The sequence below is a fragment of the Artemia sp. Qi Xiang Cuo genome, chromosome 3, assembly GCF_049724085.1.
Source record: "Artemia sp. Qi Xiang Cuo chromosome 3, ASM4972408v1, whole genome shotgun sequence".
In the NCBI taxonomy this organism is placed as follows: Eukaryota; Metazoa; Arthropoda; class Branchiopoda; order Anostraca; family Artemiidae; genus Artemia; species Artemia sp. Qi Xiang Cuo.
The window spans coordinates 25,349,741-25,367,263 of NC_142796.1; the positions used below are offsets into that span (position 1 = coordinate 25,349,741).

At 32.2% G+C, this 17,523-nt stretch overlaps 1 protein-coding gene across 1 annotated transcript in view; it reads left to right on the plus strand.

Moving 5' to 3' along the window:
* LOC148953915 (uncharacterized) overlaps window positions 1-17,523 on the plus strand; it is a 49,125-nt gene that overhangs the window by 31,283 nt on the left and 319 nt on the right. The window lies entirely within an intron of this gene.

Consider the following 17,523-nt stretch of genomic DNA (forward strand, 5'->3'; position numbering starts at 1 on the left):
AAGATAATTTCTTAAACCACATTGGCCTGACATCACATAAAGAAAGAAAAACGAGCAAAAATGGGGTTTTTATAGGCCAAATGACGATACTGAAAATACAAAGCGAATATTTCGAGAGGACAAACGCCTCTCTTCTTCAGCGCGAAACGATGAATCAATAAAAGTCAAAAATTAAAAGAATTAAAACCAACTACCTAACAACCATAAAAGCGAGTTATTCGCCAATATCCGCGATTTGCACAAAATCCAAAAATCATGATCTGCCATCGACGGATACTAGCGAGCAACTGACAAATGAAAGGAATCAATTCATTCACTCGAGAAAACAAAACGAACCAGCAATTAAATAAGTTGGAAAACTATGTCATTTGATTTCGGATTTTAATTAAGGCATTTCTTGCAGACACCCTTTGAGACCTAAGGGGTTGTTCACGTGTTTGATTAGATGACTGGGAAAGTGGTTCAAGGTTTATTTCAGGGATTACTAACGTATCGGCTTCTCTTCTGAGAAAACCGAAATATGACTCGTTTATTCTTAAATCAGCGGAATCTCTGTTTAAAGCTAGACCTAAATGTTGGTATTTATAAATTTCAACATCTTCTCTGTAGTGCTGGACAATACCTTTATCATGCGAAATAAGAATAGCTTGATTAAACAAAATAGTATGGTCTGGTTTTTCAAAAATGTGCTCTGCAAGGGCAGAGTCAAAATTTTCTGGTTTTTTCCGCTTTTTAAGTGTATTATTAATTGAACTAGAATGCTGGGTTAATCTATCTGTTAGTCGCTGATTTGTTCTTCCGATATACCAAAGACCACACGAACAAGGAATTCTGTAGACAACGGAGTTTTCACCTATTGGGATATGGTCTTTACCTTGATAAATTTGGGACCTGATAGTTTTTCTGGGTCTATAATAAGTGTAAATGTTATTTTTCCTTAGATTTTTTGAAATGTGGTCTGAAATCCCTTTAATGTATGGGAGACCAAGATAAACTGAATTTTCCCCTTGATTTGTGTTTTTTGTGGAACTATCTGATAATCTTTTAATGCGTTTTGTAATTACAGAATTTATTAAACTAATTGGATAACCATTCCCAAATAAAATATCTCTAAGTTGGTTGATTTCTAAATCCAAGAAACGTTTTTAACAAAATTTCAATGATCTATCAACTATAGAAGTGACAACTCCTCTTTTCACATCAGGAGAATGATTGGAGGAATAACTTAAGTAACGGTCATTATGTGTGGGTTTTCTATATACACTAAACTCGAAACATGAATCATTTCGGTGCACCAGAACATCTAAGAATGGAAGACGCCTCTCTATCTCTGATTCCTGAATAAATTTCAGTTTTGGATCCAAAGAGTTGAGCAAGTGATGAAAAGAACCCAGGGACTCGTCACAATGCTCCCATAAATAAAAAATGTCATCTTTAAAACGAACCCAAAATTCAGGTTTACAAGAATTTTGCAAAATAGCCATTTCTTCAAGATTTTCCATAAAAATATCAGCCTGTATTGGAGACATAAGGGCACCCGAGGAGAGCCCATATTTCTGCCTATAAAAAATGCCTCTATAATGGAAATAAAAAGAAGTTCTGTTACAAAGGGCTGTAAGCGAAAGAAGTGTCTGATTCGAAAGAGTAGAATTCTCTGATATAGATGGGTCAGAATTAAGTTTTTGCTCCAAAAATAGTTCGGCCTTTTGAGGATCACAATTGGTATACATTGAATCTGCATCAAAAATGCCAATTCTTGTATTTGGTTTAACCGAAACTTGCTTTACCTTGGAAACAAAATCAGCGGAATTTTTAATATAGGATTTTTGAGCCTGAATTAGTGGACGAAATATCTCAGATAAGAATTTTCCTATTTTTGCTGTAGGAGAATTAAAAGAAGAAACAATGGGTCGAAGTGGATTACCGGGCTTATGAAGTTTAGGAAGACCATAAAAGCGAGGGGACGTGCAACCGCGTGGGTAAAACCTTTTGTACAACTGATCTGTAATTTCACCTTTTCCTTTTAAATAAGAAAGCTCTTTTCGGACTTCCTGTACAAATTTTTCTGTGGGATCGGTAGCTAATTGTTCATATGTGTTAGAATCATTTAAAATTTCTCTGATTTTTTTGTCGTAATCATCTGAATCTAATACAACAACAGTATTACCTTTATCGGCTTTCGTAATAATCCTGGAATGATCTTTTTTTAATGCGTGTAACACCAAGTGTTCATTTTTACTAAAATTTTTTAAATTTCGATTATTAATAATTCCCATACATTAAAGGGATTTCAGACCACATTTCAAAAAATCTAAGGAAAAATAACATTTACACTTATTATAGACCCAGAAAAACTATCAAATCCCAAATTTATCGAGGTAAAGACCCTATCCCTATAGGGGAAAACTCCGGTGTTTACAGAATTCCTTGTTCGTGTGGTCTTTGGTATATCGGAAGAACAAATCAGCGACTAACAGATAGATTAACCCAGCATTCTAGTTCAATTAATAATACACTTAAAAAGCGGAAAAAAACAGAAAATTTTGACTCAGCTCTTGCAGAGCACCTTTTTGAAAAACCAGACCATACTATTTTGTTTAATCAAGCTAGTCTTATTTCGCATGACAAAGGTATTGTCCAGCACTACAGAGAAGCTGTTGAAATTTATAAATACCAACATTTAGGTCTAGCTTAAAACAGAGATTCCGGTGATTTAAGAATAAACGAATCATATTTCGGTTTTCTCAAAAGAGAAGCCGATACGTTAGTAATCCCTGAAATAAACCTTGAACCACTTTCCCAGTCATCTAATCAAACACGTGAACAACCCCTTAGGTCTCAAAGGTTGTCTGCAAGAAATGCCTTAATTAAAATCCGAAATCAAATGACATAGTTTTCCAACTTATTTAATTGCTGGTTCGTTTTGTTTTCTCGAGTGAATGAATTGATTCCTTTCATTTGTCAGTTGCTCGCTAGTATCCGTCGATGGCAGGTCATGATTTTTGGATTTTGTGCAAATCGCGGATATTGGCGAATAACTCGCTTTTATGGTTGTTAGGTAGTTGGTTTTAATTCTTTTAATTTTTGACTTTTATTGATTCATCGTTTCGTTTCGCGCTGAAGAAGAGAGGCGTTTGTACTCTCGAAATATTCGCTTTGTATTTTCAGTATCGTCATTTGGCCTACAAAAACCCCATTTTTTCTCTTTTTTCTTTATTTATGTAATAAAGATTATGATTTTAAAGCTTAATCTCGAATGCCACAGAGTGTTGTAAACTACTATACTGCCAGACATGTTCACAAAGAGTACATTAAAGGTGAAACTATTTTCCCTCCCAATAAACGATATGAGCAAAGGACTATCCGATAACATGAGTAGTAGTAACCATCTTTTGAATTCTACGGGCCCTCCGTACCAAACAGGTTTTTCTGGTAGGTATTCTATTCTACAGGGGCATTACACCTTTCAAAGAGATTTACGCAATACCGGTCCTAGTGTGATGCTATCAGACTGGTTTCGTTTCATGGGTTCATTAATAGAACGACTAATGTTTTTGAAAAGGGTAATTACTTCTTTAGTTTACGAATAGAAAAATCTAAAACCAGTATTGTCTATAACTTAATTTACGTAGATTAAACTTCCGATGGTTAAGAAAGCGTAACGGGCAATTAAAGTATGAGGACTGGGATGTTATAATTAGAATGGTTTTAAGTTGAAAATTGTGACGTAAAAATAACTATTTGCGAATTTTTTGCGAAAAGGTATTTGCGTAAAGGTATTGCGTTGGTTAAGAATGCCTCACGGGTAATTAAAGAATGGGATGCTTGCATCAACAATACAAAAAATATGCTCAGATACTTAATAGATTTGACGCCTACAAGAGACATTGGTAGAAGGTATTCAATAGCTTAATTGAAAAGTAACGATAGAATGACATTGTGATTTGACCTAGCTTTACCTATCCGATGTGGTCTGTATAATACACAAGTAACGTTTGAAAAGTATTGTCAATTTAAAAAGAAATGGCTGAAAAGTGTTTTGAGGGGGATGAGTTGAATGGAGGGTTGAGTTGCACGAGGGTTGAGTTGCACGAGGGCTCAGTTAAAGGGGGTACAGTTACACGGGGGTTTCGGTTATACAGGGGTTCAGTTACAAGGGGGTTCAGTTGCACGGGGGTTGAGTTAAATGGGGATTGAGGTCCACGAGAGTAGTGCTTTGTCGTGGTTTAGCTTGTCACAGTTACATTCTCTGGATCGTTCCAAGTTCACTTTGATTTTAGTTACATGGGGGGTTCAGTTGCACGGGGGTTGAGTTAAATGGGGCTTGAATTCCACGAGAGTAGTGCTTTGTCGTGGTTTAGCTTGTCAGAGTTACTCTCTTTGGCCTGTTTGTGTTTCTTTGGGTTGTGTGTGTCTCTTTGGGTTCTGTGTCTCTTTGGGGTGTTTGAGTCTTTTTGATCTGTTTATGTTTCTTTGGGCTGTTTGAGTCCTTTTGGACTGTGTTTGTCTCATTGAGGTGTTTTTGTCTCTTTGGACAGTTTGTAGTTTTTGTTTCTTTTAAAAGAGCTTTAAGGGGTTTGAGAGACTCAGTTGCGTGATTCAGCGTGGTTTTTCTTTTCATGGTGGTCATGTGTTGTATTTTTTAAAAGAGCTTTACAGGGTTTGAGAGACTCAGTTGCCTGATTCCGTGTGGTTTTCCTTTACTTGGTGGTCATTAAAAACAAAATTTTTGTGTTAAATAAGTAGTTTTTGTATCTTTTAAAAGAGCCTTAAGGGGTTTGAGAGACTCAGTTGTCGTATTCCGTGTGTTTTTTTTTTTCATGGTGGTCATTAAAAAAATAATTTTTTTGTTAAATAAGTAGTTTTTGTATCTTTTAAAAGATCTTTATTTGGTTTTATAGAATCAGTTGCCTGATTCCTTGTGGTTTTTTCTTTACCTGGTGGTCATTTGTTGTATCTTTTAAAAGAGCTTTAAAGGGTTTGAGAGACTCAGTTGCCTGATTCTGTGTGGTTTTTCTTTACTTGGTGGTCGTTAAAAAATAAATTCTTGTGTTAAATAAGTAGGTTTTTTATATTTTATATTTGATTTTAGGTGTTTGTGAGACTCCGTTGCCTGATTCCGTGTGGTTTTTCTTTACTTGGTGGTCATTTGTTGTATCTTTTAATAGAGCTTTACAGGGTTTGAGAGGCTCAGTTGCCTGATTCCGTGTGGTTTTTCTTTACTTGATGGTCATTAAAAACGAAATTTTTGTGTTAAATAAGAAATTTTTGTATCTTTTAAAAGAGCTTTACGGGTTGTGAGAGGCTCGGGTGACGAATTACGAGTGGTTTTTCTTTACTTGATAGTCGTTAAAAACGAAATTGATATAATAGATCAAAAATTTTCGCTTACATTAAGAGCGATACGTTGTTTGAGACTCAGTTTCCTGATTCCATGTGGTTTTTATTTACTTGATGGTCTTTAAAAACTAAATTTTTGTGTTAAATAAGTAGTTTTTGTATCTTTTAAATGAGCTTTAAGGGGTTTGAGAGACTCAGTTGCCGGATTCCGTGTGGTTTTTCTTTATTTGGTGGTCATTAAAAAAGAAATTTTTGTGTTAAATAAGTAGTTTTTGTATCTTTTAAAAGAGCCTTAAGGGGTTTGAGAGACTCAGTTGTCTGATTCCGTGTGGTTTTTCTTTTCATGGTGGTCATTAAAAACGAAATTTTTGTGTTAAATAAGTAGTTTTTGTATCTTTTAAAAGAGCTTTAAGGGGTTTGAGAGACTCAGTTGCCTCGATTCCGTGTGGTTTTTCTTTACTTGGTGGTCATTTGATGTATCTTTTAAAAGAGCTTTACGGGGTTTGAGAGACTCAGTTGCCTGATTCCGTGAGGTTTTTGCTTACTTGGTAGTCGTTAAAAACAAAATTTTTGTGTTAAATCAGTCGTTTTTCCATATTTTAAATTAGGTTTAAGTGGTTAGATAGACTCAGATGCCTAATTCAGTGTGGTTTTTCTTTAATTAGTGGTCATTGGTTGTATGTTTTAAAAGAGCTTTACAGGGTTTGAGAGACTCAGTTGCCTAATTCCGTGTGGTTTTTCTTTACTTGGTGGTCATTAAAAACGAAATTTTTGTGTTAAATAAGTAGTTTTTGTATCTTTTAAAAGAGCTTTAAGGGGTTTGAGAGACTCAGTTGCCTGATTCCGTGTGGTATTTCTTTCCTTGATGGACATTAAAAACGAAATTTTTGTGTTAAATAAGTATTTATTGTATCTTTTAAAAGAGCTTTAAGGGTTTTGAGAGACTCAGTTGCCGGATTCCGTGAGGTTTTTATTTACTTGATTGTCATTAAAAAAGGAATTTTTTTTTTATATAATTATTTTTTGTAAATATTAAAATATATTTAAAGGGATTGAGATACTCAGTTGCCGAATTCCGTGTGATTTTTCTTTACTTGGTGTTCATTAAAAACGAAATTTTTGTTGTAAATAAGTAGTTCTTGTATCTTTTAAAATAACTTTACGGGGTTTGAGAGACTCTGTTGCCTGATTCCGTATGGTTTTTCTTCTTTTCAGTAAAGACACTCGATATCCCAAAAGTGTTTAATTCAATCTTTTTTAAAACTTCGAAATTTTTCAACTTTATTTATTTTTCCTTTTTGTACATAACTTAAAATGTCAAAATATGCTTACAGTTCTAACAATTGCGCTCTGTGATTGGTCAGAGACACGATGTGACTTTCCCACTGGTATTCTATGACCAGTTATTGACACTACCTAATCTATTGCATGTATTAAATCAGTATTTTTTACACAGTGGAATGATAAACACATAAGTCATATCTTTAAAAAAAGTGAAGATGGAGCATTTTAATAAAGTGTGTTTACATAACATGGTTATTGTAGCATTGAATGCCGACAAAGAGAAGTATTTAAGCTTTGAAACAAGTACAGGTGGTAGCACTATTGGAAATGTATGCATGCATTGTCATGCCAGTAAGGAATTGAATTTATTTGGAAGACCGAAAAAATTCACCTCTTATGCTTATTGATATTTGAGACCGTGACCTCCAGCGAATATTTGACTCATTGGGAATGTCAATATAAAAATAATCATTGACGATATAGAACAAATCCTTGCTACTTCTACAGTTACCACATTACCTACTGATACATCCAATCGTCAACTTTCGGATATTAGCATTCAACGGAAGATCAATAAAAGAAAGGCCTACTCTTCTACTAATATCGTAAACCATATCTTGTCTACGTGCCGAAACTGTTACCTGTGTAAAAATAATGTGATAATAGACAGTGAAATTGCCAGAAAAATAAAAAGGCCATTGTCAGAAAATATCACGATGGAATATAAAGATGAATCGATTAAAAACAAAGCACCAGCAAACGTTACTGCCATTGGTCAAACAGTCATTGAACCAAATAATACCAAAGACGAAAAGCATATTGAGCCTGTTGATGAGACACCAGTAAACGAGATTGAGATCTCCAGAGATGATTGCACTCAAAGAGAATGCCAACATAAAAATAATCATTGATGATAGAGGACAACTCCTTGCTACTGTTGCAGGTAACACATTACCTACTGATACATCCAATCGTCATCTTCGGGTATTAGCATTCAACGGAAGATCAATAAAAGAAAGGCCTACTCTTCTACTAATATCGTAAACCATATCTTGTCTACGTGCCGAAACTGTTACCTGTGTAAAGATATTGTGATAATAGACAGTGAAATTGCCAGAAAAATAAAAAGGCCATTGTCAGAAAATATCACGATGGAATATAAAGATGAATCGATGAAAAACAAAGCACCAGCAAACGTTACTGCCATTGATCAAACAGTCATTGAACCAAATAATACCAAAGAAAGAAAAGCATATTGAGCCTGTTGATGAGACACCAGTAAAAATTGTGTATGACTCAAAATGAAATAATGATTATTCTACTGATTACGAACTAAGAGAAGACAATAGCTATAATATCAAGAGAGAACATGGTGAACTATTTTATGGAACAGATTCATTTGTCCAAAGTTAATCATTGATATTAATAATGTATCATAATATATTTTTTGTATTAATATTCTACATAGCATTATTTCATTAAAAATATATTATACATTACATTGTTATGTGTTCATTATTTTTAGAGTAAGCTAGCATATCAAACGTTTAGAATGTCTAATAAAATTACGGATATGTAAGAAAAGGAATTTGTATACATCTATTGTCAGACACATGGGAACAAATTCTTTCTTGAATTCGCCTCCTGGATAAATAAAAAAGACATTTCATTCAAGAAATTATGACGAAATTCTAAGTAAGCAACAAACTTTCTTGAAGTTACCTCATGGATAAACAATGCAGAAATTTGATTTAATATATTATCAAAAATTGTAAGTAAGTAACAAATTCTTTCAAATATATGTTAATACGTTTAAGCAATAAATATCTTTAAGCTTAACCCGTCTTTATTATTTAGAATAGTTTTATTCATTTCATTAAATTATGAAGAAATTGTAAGTAAGTAAAAATTCTTTATTTTTTTCACCTATTGGATACACAATACTGACATTTCATTCAAAAAATTATGAAGTACTTCTAAATAGGGAACACACTCATGTTACATCATGGATACACAATGCAGTAATTTCCTTTAAGAAATTATCAAAAATTGTAAGTAAGTAGCAGATTCTTTTTTGAATTCACCTCCTGGGTAAATAAAAAAGACAGTTCATTAAAGAAATTATGAAAAAATTGTAAGTAAGTAGCAAATTCTTTCTTGAATTCACCTGTTGGATAAACAAAAAAGACATTTCGTTCAAGAAATTATGAAAAAATTCCAAGTAAGTAACAAACTCTTTATTGTTTTCATGACTTAGATACACAATGTAGAAATTTAATTCAAGAAATTATGAAAAAATTCTCAGTAAGTAACACTTTCTTTCTTGAAGTCAACTCTTGGATACACAATACGGAAATTTCTTTTAAGAAATTATGAAAAAAACAATTTCTTTATTGAAGTCAACTCTTGGATACACAACACGGAAATTTCATTCAAGAAATTATGAAAATATTTGTAAGTAAGTAACAAACTTTTTGTTTTCACCTCTTGGATATACAGTACAGATACGTCATTCAAGAAATTATGAAAAATCGCAAGTAAGTAACTTTTTTCTCTTTATCACAAACAATTTTCACTTAGCTACACGATGTAGAAATTTAATTCAAGAAATTATGAAAAACAATTTCTTCTGAAGTCAACTCATGGATATACGGAAATTTCATTCAAGAATTTCATGACTTAGATACACGATGTAGAAATTTAATTCAAGAAATTATGAAAAATTCTCAGTAAGTAACAATTTCTTTCTTGAAGTCAACTCTTGGATACACAATACGGAAATTTCATTTAAGAAATTATGAAAAAATTGTAAGCTAAGTAGCAAACTTTTCTGAAGTCACTTGTTGAATAAACAATAAAGACATTTCATTTAAGAAACTATGACAAAATTCTAAGTAAGTAACAAATCTTTCATTGTATTCACGAGTCAGGATATACGATTTAGAAATTAAATTCAAGAAATTATGGAAAAATTGTCAGTAAGTAGCAAATTTTTCTTGAATTCACCTGCTGGATAAAAAAAGAGATTTCGTTCAAGAAATTATGACAAAATTCTAAGTAAGTAACAAACTCTTAATTGTTTCACGAGTTAGATATACGATGTAGAAGTTTAATTTCAAGAAAATATGATGAAATTCTCAGTAAGTAACAAATTCTTTCTTTGAAGTCAACTTTTGGATATACAGTACGGAAATTTCATTCAAGAAATTATGAAAATATTTGTAAGTAAGTAACTTTTTTTATTTGATTCACAACTTTTGCACTATACAGATACAGATATTTCATTCAAGAAATTATGAAAAATTCGCAAGTAAGTAACTGTTTCTCACATTTATCACAAAACAATTTTCAGTTTACTGTCTACTACGATTTAGAAATTTAATTCAAGAAATTATGAACAACTAATTCTCAGAAAGTTAACAATTCCTATTTCTTGAAGTCAACTCTTAGATACATAATACGGAAATTTCATTCAAGAAATTATGAAAGTATTTTTAAGTAAGTAACAAGCTCTTTATTTATTACACCTACTTGAATATCAGTACAGATACTTCATCAAGAAACGTGATTAAACACGTTTTGAAACTACATGCTATTTGCATGCCTTTTCTTGGCACCTTTCAAAATGAGTGGGGATTCCCCACTGGTTCCTACACATTGCAAAAAGTGAGCAGTACGAAATCTCCACGTTTTCAACCAGATTGGTTTTTAGGGACCAATCAGAGAGACATGCAAAGTCGACATAGCTTAATTTCATTTTTTTAAGATTAATTTAGACGAGGTTACGTGCGCGCACGTAACCTAGTCTAAATTAACCTTAAAAAATGAAATAAAGCTATGTCGACTTTGCATGTCTCTCCTGATTGGTCCCTAAAAAACCAGTCTGGTTGAAAACGTGGAGTTTTCGTACTGCTCGCTTTTTGCAATGTGTAGGAACCAGTGGGGAATCCCCGCTCGTTTGGAAAGGTGCCAGTTTTCGTACTGCACACTTTTTGCAGTGTGTAGGAACCAGTGGGGATCCCCGCTCGTTTGGAAAGGTGCCAAGGAAAGGTATGCAAATAGCATGTAGTTTCAAAACATCTTTATTACTTACTTACAAATATTTTCATAATTTCTTTAATGAATTGTACTCTATGCTGGTCCCTGAGACACGATGTTGCTTCTCATTTTTCGATAATCAGGCGATTTTCTCAAGCTCTTTTCTCAAGGTCATAGCTTTTGACTGACAACACTAACATCAAAACTTAAACGGTCAGAAATAGAGGCTGGGCTGTTTCCAAAGATTTAGCTAAAAACTAGTCTGGTTGAAAACGTGAGAGTTTTCGTACTGCTCACTTTGTAACAATGTGTAGGAACCGGTGGGTTACTGAGAATTTTTTCATAATTTCTTGAATTAAATTTCTACATCGTGTAGCTAAGTGAAAATTGTTTGTGATAAAGAGAAAAAAAAGTTACTTACTTGCGAATTTTTTTCATAATTTCTTGAATGAAGTATCTCTACTGTATATCCAAGAGGGGAAATCAAAAAAAAGATTTGATTACTTACTGAGAATTTCATCATAATTTCTTTAATTAAATTTCAGCATTGTATATCTAAGTCCTGAAAAACAATGAATAATTGGCTTCTGACTAATAATTTTTTCATAAGTTATTCAATGAAATGTAATTTTGTTTTACCAATAGGGGAATTAATCAAGGGATTAACTAAGTAATAAAAATTTTTTTAAAAATTACGTAATGAAATTTCTGTATTGTATATCAATGAGGTGACTTCATGAAAGAATTTGTTACTTACTTACAATTTTCTCTTAGTTTCTTAAATGAAGTTTCTGCATTGTGTATCTAAGAGGTGACTTCAGGAAAGAGTTTGTTACTTAGCTTACAATTTTTTCATAATTTCTTAAATGAAATTTCCGTATTGTGTATCCAAGAGTTGACTTCAAGAAAGAAATTGTTACTTACTGAGAATTTATTCATAATTTCTTGAATCAAATTTCTACATCGAGTATATAAGTCAATAAATTTTTGAATTAAATTTCCGTATTGTGTATTTAAGAGTTGACTTCAAGAAAGAAATTGTTACTTACTGAGAATTTTTTTCATAATTTCTTGAATTAAATTTATACATCGTGTAGCTAAGTGAAAATTGTTTGTGATAAAGAGAAAAAAAAGTTACTTACTTGCGATTTTTTTCATAATTTCTTGAATGAAGTATCTGTACTGTATATCCAAGAGTTGAAAACAAAAAGAGTTTTTTAATTACTCACAAATATTTCATTAGTTTCTTTAATGCAATTTCTCTATTGTGTATCCAAGAATTGACTTCAAGAAAGAAATTGTTTTTTTTTTCATAATTTATCAAATGAAATTACCCTATTGTGTATCCGCGAGTTTACTTCAAGAAATAAATTGTTACTTAATGAGAATTTTTTCATAATTTCTTGAATTAAATATCTACATCGTGTATCTAAGTCGTGGAAAAAATAATGAGTTTGTTACTTACTTGGAATTTTGTCATAATTTTTCGAACGAAACGTCTTTTTTGTTTATCCAACAGGTGAATTCAAGAAGGAATTTGCTACTTACTTACAATTTTTTTCTTATTTCTTTAATGAACTGTCTTTTTTATTTACCCAGGAGGCGAATTCAAGAAAGAATTTGCTACTTACTTAAAATTTTTGATAATTTCTTAAATGAAATTTCTGCATTGTGTATCCATGAGGTAACATGAGTGTGTTACCTTTTTACAATTCCTTCATAATTTCTTGAATGATATTTCAGTATTGTGTATCCAATAGGCTAAAACAATAAAGACTTTATTACTTACTTGCGATTTTATTATGATTTCTTGAATTAAATATCTGTATTGTGTCCAGGAAGCAAATTCAAGAAAGCTATTGTTACTTACTTACAATTTCTTCATAATTTAATGAAATGAATAAAACTATTCTTAAGAATAAAGACGGGTTAAGCTTAAAGACATTTATTGCTTAAACGTATTAACATATTTTTGAAAGAATTTGCTACTTACTTAAAATTTTTGATAATTTCTTAAATGAAATTTCTGCATTGTGTATCCCTGAGGTAACTTCAAGAAAGAGTTTGTTGCTTACTTAGAGTTTCGTCATAATTTCTTGAATGAAATGTCTTTTTTTATTTATCCAGGACGCGAATTCAAGAAAGAATTTGTTCCCATGTGTCTGACAATAGATGTATGCAAATTGCTTTTCTTACATCTCTGACGTTTTATTAGACATTCTAAACGTTTGATATGCTAGCTTACTCTAAAAATAATGAACACATAACAATGTAATGCATAATATATTTTTAATGAAATAATGCTATGTAGAATATTAATACAAATAATATATTATGATACATTATTAATATCAATGATTAACTTTGGACATTTTGAATCTGTTCCATAAAATAGTTCACCATGTTCTCTCTTGATATTATAGCTATTGTCTTCTCTTAGTTCTTAATCAGTAGAATAATCATTATTCCATTTTGAGTCATACACAGTTTTTACTCGTGTCTCATCAAAAAGCTCAATATGCTTTTCGTCTTTGGTATTATTTGGATCATTGAATATTTGACCAATGGCAGTAACGTTTGCTGGTGCTTTGTTTTTCATCGATTCATCTTTATATTCCATCGTGATATTTTCTGACAATGCCATTTTTATATATATGTAAATTTCACTGTATATTAACAAATTATTTTTAAAAAGTAAACAGTTTCGGAACTTAGACAAGATATGGTTTAAAATATTATTAGAAGAGTAGGCATTTCTTTTATTGATCTTCCGTTGAATGCTAATACCCGAAAGGTGACGATTGGATGTATCAGTAGGTAATTTGTTACTTGCAACAGTAGTAAGGAGTTGTCCTCTATCATCAATGATTATTTTTGTGTTGGCATTCTTTTTGAGCGCAATCTTCTCTGGAGATTTCAATCTCGTATAACCACCCACCTAAGATTGGATTTGTGTACTTAGTCCAAATAAATTTAATTGCTCATTGTCATGACAATGCATGCATACATGTCCAAAGGTCATACTAGCTGCATTTGTTTCAATATTTGAATATTTTTTATTTTCGGCAATCAATGCTACTATAAAACTGTTATGTAAACACACTTTATTAAAATGCTCCAGCTTCACTTTTTTTTAAAGATATGACTTATGTGTTTATCGTTCCACTGCGTAAAAAATACTGATTTAATACATGCAATAGATTAGGTAGTTCCAATAACCGGTCATAGAATGCCAGTGGGAAAGTCACATTGTGGCTCTGACCAATCACAGAGCGCAATTGTTAGAACTGTAAGCATATTTTGACATTTTAAGTTATGTACAAAAAGAAAAAAATAAATAAAGTTCAAATATTTCGAAGTTTTAAAAAAGTTTGAATTAAAAACTTTTAGGATATTGAGTGTCCTTACTGAAAAGAAGAAAAACTACACGGAATCAGGCAACAGAGTCTCTCAATCCCCTTAAAGCTCTTTTAAAAGATACAAGAAATAATTATTTAACACACACATTTCGTTTTTAATGAACACTAAATAAAGAAAAACCACACGGAATCCGGCACCTGAGTCTCTCAATCCCTATAAAGCTCTTTTAAAAGATACAACAACTAATTATTTAAAAAAAAAATTTCTTTTTTAATGACCATCAAGTATAGAAAAACCACACGTAATCCGGCAACTGATTAACTAAATCCCCGTAAAGCTATTTTAAAAGAAACAAAAACTACTTATTTAACACAAAAATTTCATTTTTAATGACCACCAAGTAAAGAAAAACCACACGGAATCCGGCAACTGAGTCTCTCAATCCCCGTAAAGCTCTTTTAAAATATACAAACACTACTTATTTAACACGAAAATTTCGTTATTAATGACCACTAAGTAAAGAAAAACCACACGGAATCAAGCAACTGAGTATCTCAATCCCCTTAAAGTTCTTTTAAAAGATAAAAAAACTACTTATTTAACACAAAAATTTCTTTTTTAATGACCACCAAGTAAAGAAAAACCACAGGGAATCAGGCAACTAAGTCTCTCAAACCCCTTAAAGCTCTTTTAAAAGATACAAAAACTACTTATTTAACACAAAAATTTCTTTTTTAATGACCACCAAGTAAAGTAAAACCACACGGAATGAGGAAACTGAGTCTCTCAAACTCTGTAAAGCTCTTTTAAAAGATACAACAAATCACCACCAAGTAAAGAAAAACCACACGGAATCAGGCAACTGAGTCTCTCAAACCCCGTAAAGCTATTTTAAAAGAAAGAAACACTACTTTTTTAACACAAAAATTTCGTTTTTAATGAGTACAATTAAAGGGAAAATCACAAGGAATCAGGCAACTGAGTCTCTCAATCCCCGTAAAGCTCTTTTAAAAGATACAACAAATGACCACCAAGTAAAGAAAACCACACGGAATCAGGCAACTGAGTCTCTCAAACCCCTTAAAGCTCTTTTAAAAGATACAAAAACTACTTATTTAACACAAAAATTTCGTTTTTAATGACCACCATGAAAAGAGAAACCACACGGAATCAGACAACTGAGTCTCTCAAACCCCTTAAAGCTCTTTTAAAAGATACAGAAACTAATTATTTAAAACACAAATTTCGTTTTTAATGACAATCAAGTAAAGTAAAACCACACGGAATCAGGCAATTGAGTTTCTCAAAACCTTTAAAGCTCTATGCAAATATACAAGAACTAATTATTTAAAACAAAAATTTCGTTTTTAATGACCACCAAGTAAAGGAAAACCACACGGAATCAGGCAACTGAGTCTCTCAAACCGCGTAAAGCTCTTTTAAAAAATACAACAACTGACGACCAAGTAAAGAAAAAACACACGGAATCAGGCAACTGAGTCTCTCAAACCCCTTAAAGCTCTTTTAAAAGAAACAAAAACTACAAACAGTCCAAAGAGACACAAACACCCCAAAGAGACAAACACAGTCCAAAAAGACCCAAACATCCAAAAGAAACATAAACAGATCAAATAGACTCAAACACCCCAAAGAGACACAGAACCCAAAGAGACATACACATCCCAAGGAAACACACACAGGCCAAAGAGACTAACTGTGACAAGCTCAACCACGACAAAGCACTACTCTCGTGGAACTCAATCCCCATTTAACTCAACCCCCGTGCACCTGAACCCCCATGTAACTAAAATCAAAGTGAACTTTGAATGATCAAGAGAATGTAACTGTGACAAGCTAAACCACGAAGAAGCACTACTCTCGTGGAACTCAATCCCCATTTAACTTACCCCCCGTGCACCTGTACCCCCGTGTAACTGAACCCCTGTATAACCAAAACCCCCGTGTAACTGGTCCCCCTTTAACTGAACCCTCGGGCAACTCAACCCGCCATGCACCTCATCCCCCTCAAACCACTTTTCAGCCATTTCTTTTTAAATTTACAATACTGTTCAAACGTTACTTGTGTACTATACAGACCACATCGGAGAGGTAAAGCTATGTCAAATCACAATGTCATTCTATCGTTACTTTTCAATTAAGCTATTGAATATCTTCTACCAATGTCTCTTGTAGGCGTCAAATCTATTAAGTATCTGAGCATATTTTTTGTATTGTTAATGCAAGCATCCCATTCTTTAAATACCCGTGAGACATTCTTAACCAACGCAATACCTTTACGCAAATACCTTTTCGCAAAAAATTCGCAAATAGAGTTTATTTTTACGTCACAATTTTCAACTCAAACCATTCTAATTATAACATCCCATTCCTCATACTTTAATTGCCCGTTACGCTTTCTTAACCATCGGAAGTTTAATCTACGTAAATTAAGTTATAGACAATACTGGTTTTAGATTTTTCTACTCGTAAACTAAAGAAGTAATTACCCTTTTCAAAAACATTAGTCGTTCTATTAATGAACCCATAAAACGAAACCAGTCTGATGGCATCATATTAGGACCGGTATTGCGTAAATCTCTTGGCAAAGGTGTAATGCCCCTGTAGAATAGGACTACTAGAAAAACCTGTTTGGTACGGAGGGGCCAGCAAATTCAAAAGATGGTTACTACTTATATATATATATATATATATATATATATATATATATATATATATATATATATATATATATATATATATATATATATATATATATATATATATATATATATATATATATATATATATATATATATATATATATATATATATATATATATATATATATTAATAAAATAGATTAATAAATGGTTCAGAATATGGTATACGTCTTGCTATATACCAAGTCACATTGTCAAAAAATCAAGATTTATGAAGATTATACGTTTTTCCTTGATTTTAACGTCACACTAATACTACAGAGGTACATAATTGTAGTCTAGAATTTGGTATGAAAAAGTGCCCCCTCCTCTAAAACTGCCTGTGGTTTAAGTTTTAATTAAAAAGAGAATTGTAATTTAATGGAGAGTTGGTTAATTTTAGTATAGGTTAGACAAGTTGACTCAAGTCCCATATCTGGTTTCTTCAGTGGTCATTTTTGGGAGAGGGAGTTGATTTTTATTGGTGATCAATAAGTGAAATACGAAGTTTTCAGATAATCAGGCGGATTGAGGCTATCAATTAACAATTCTGTTGAAACCGAAAATTGATTGAGTTAACTAATTTGGACCATGGGGGGTTGAAATCGATATAAACCTCTATAATCCATTTAAACTTCTTCTTGGGGTTTACTTGGGACATATGAGAGATCAGCCAAACGATAGTGAAAATAATGATGTTACAAAACCTTTAATAACCGATACAATTAATATTACATGCAACAGGTATCTGAGCTGATATTTCGCTTTTTGAACTCGTTTTCCATTCATGTTTTTTCGTACG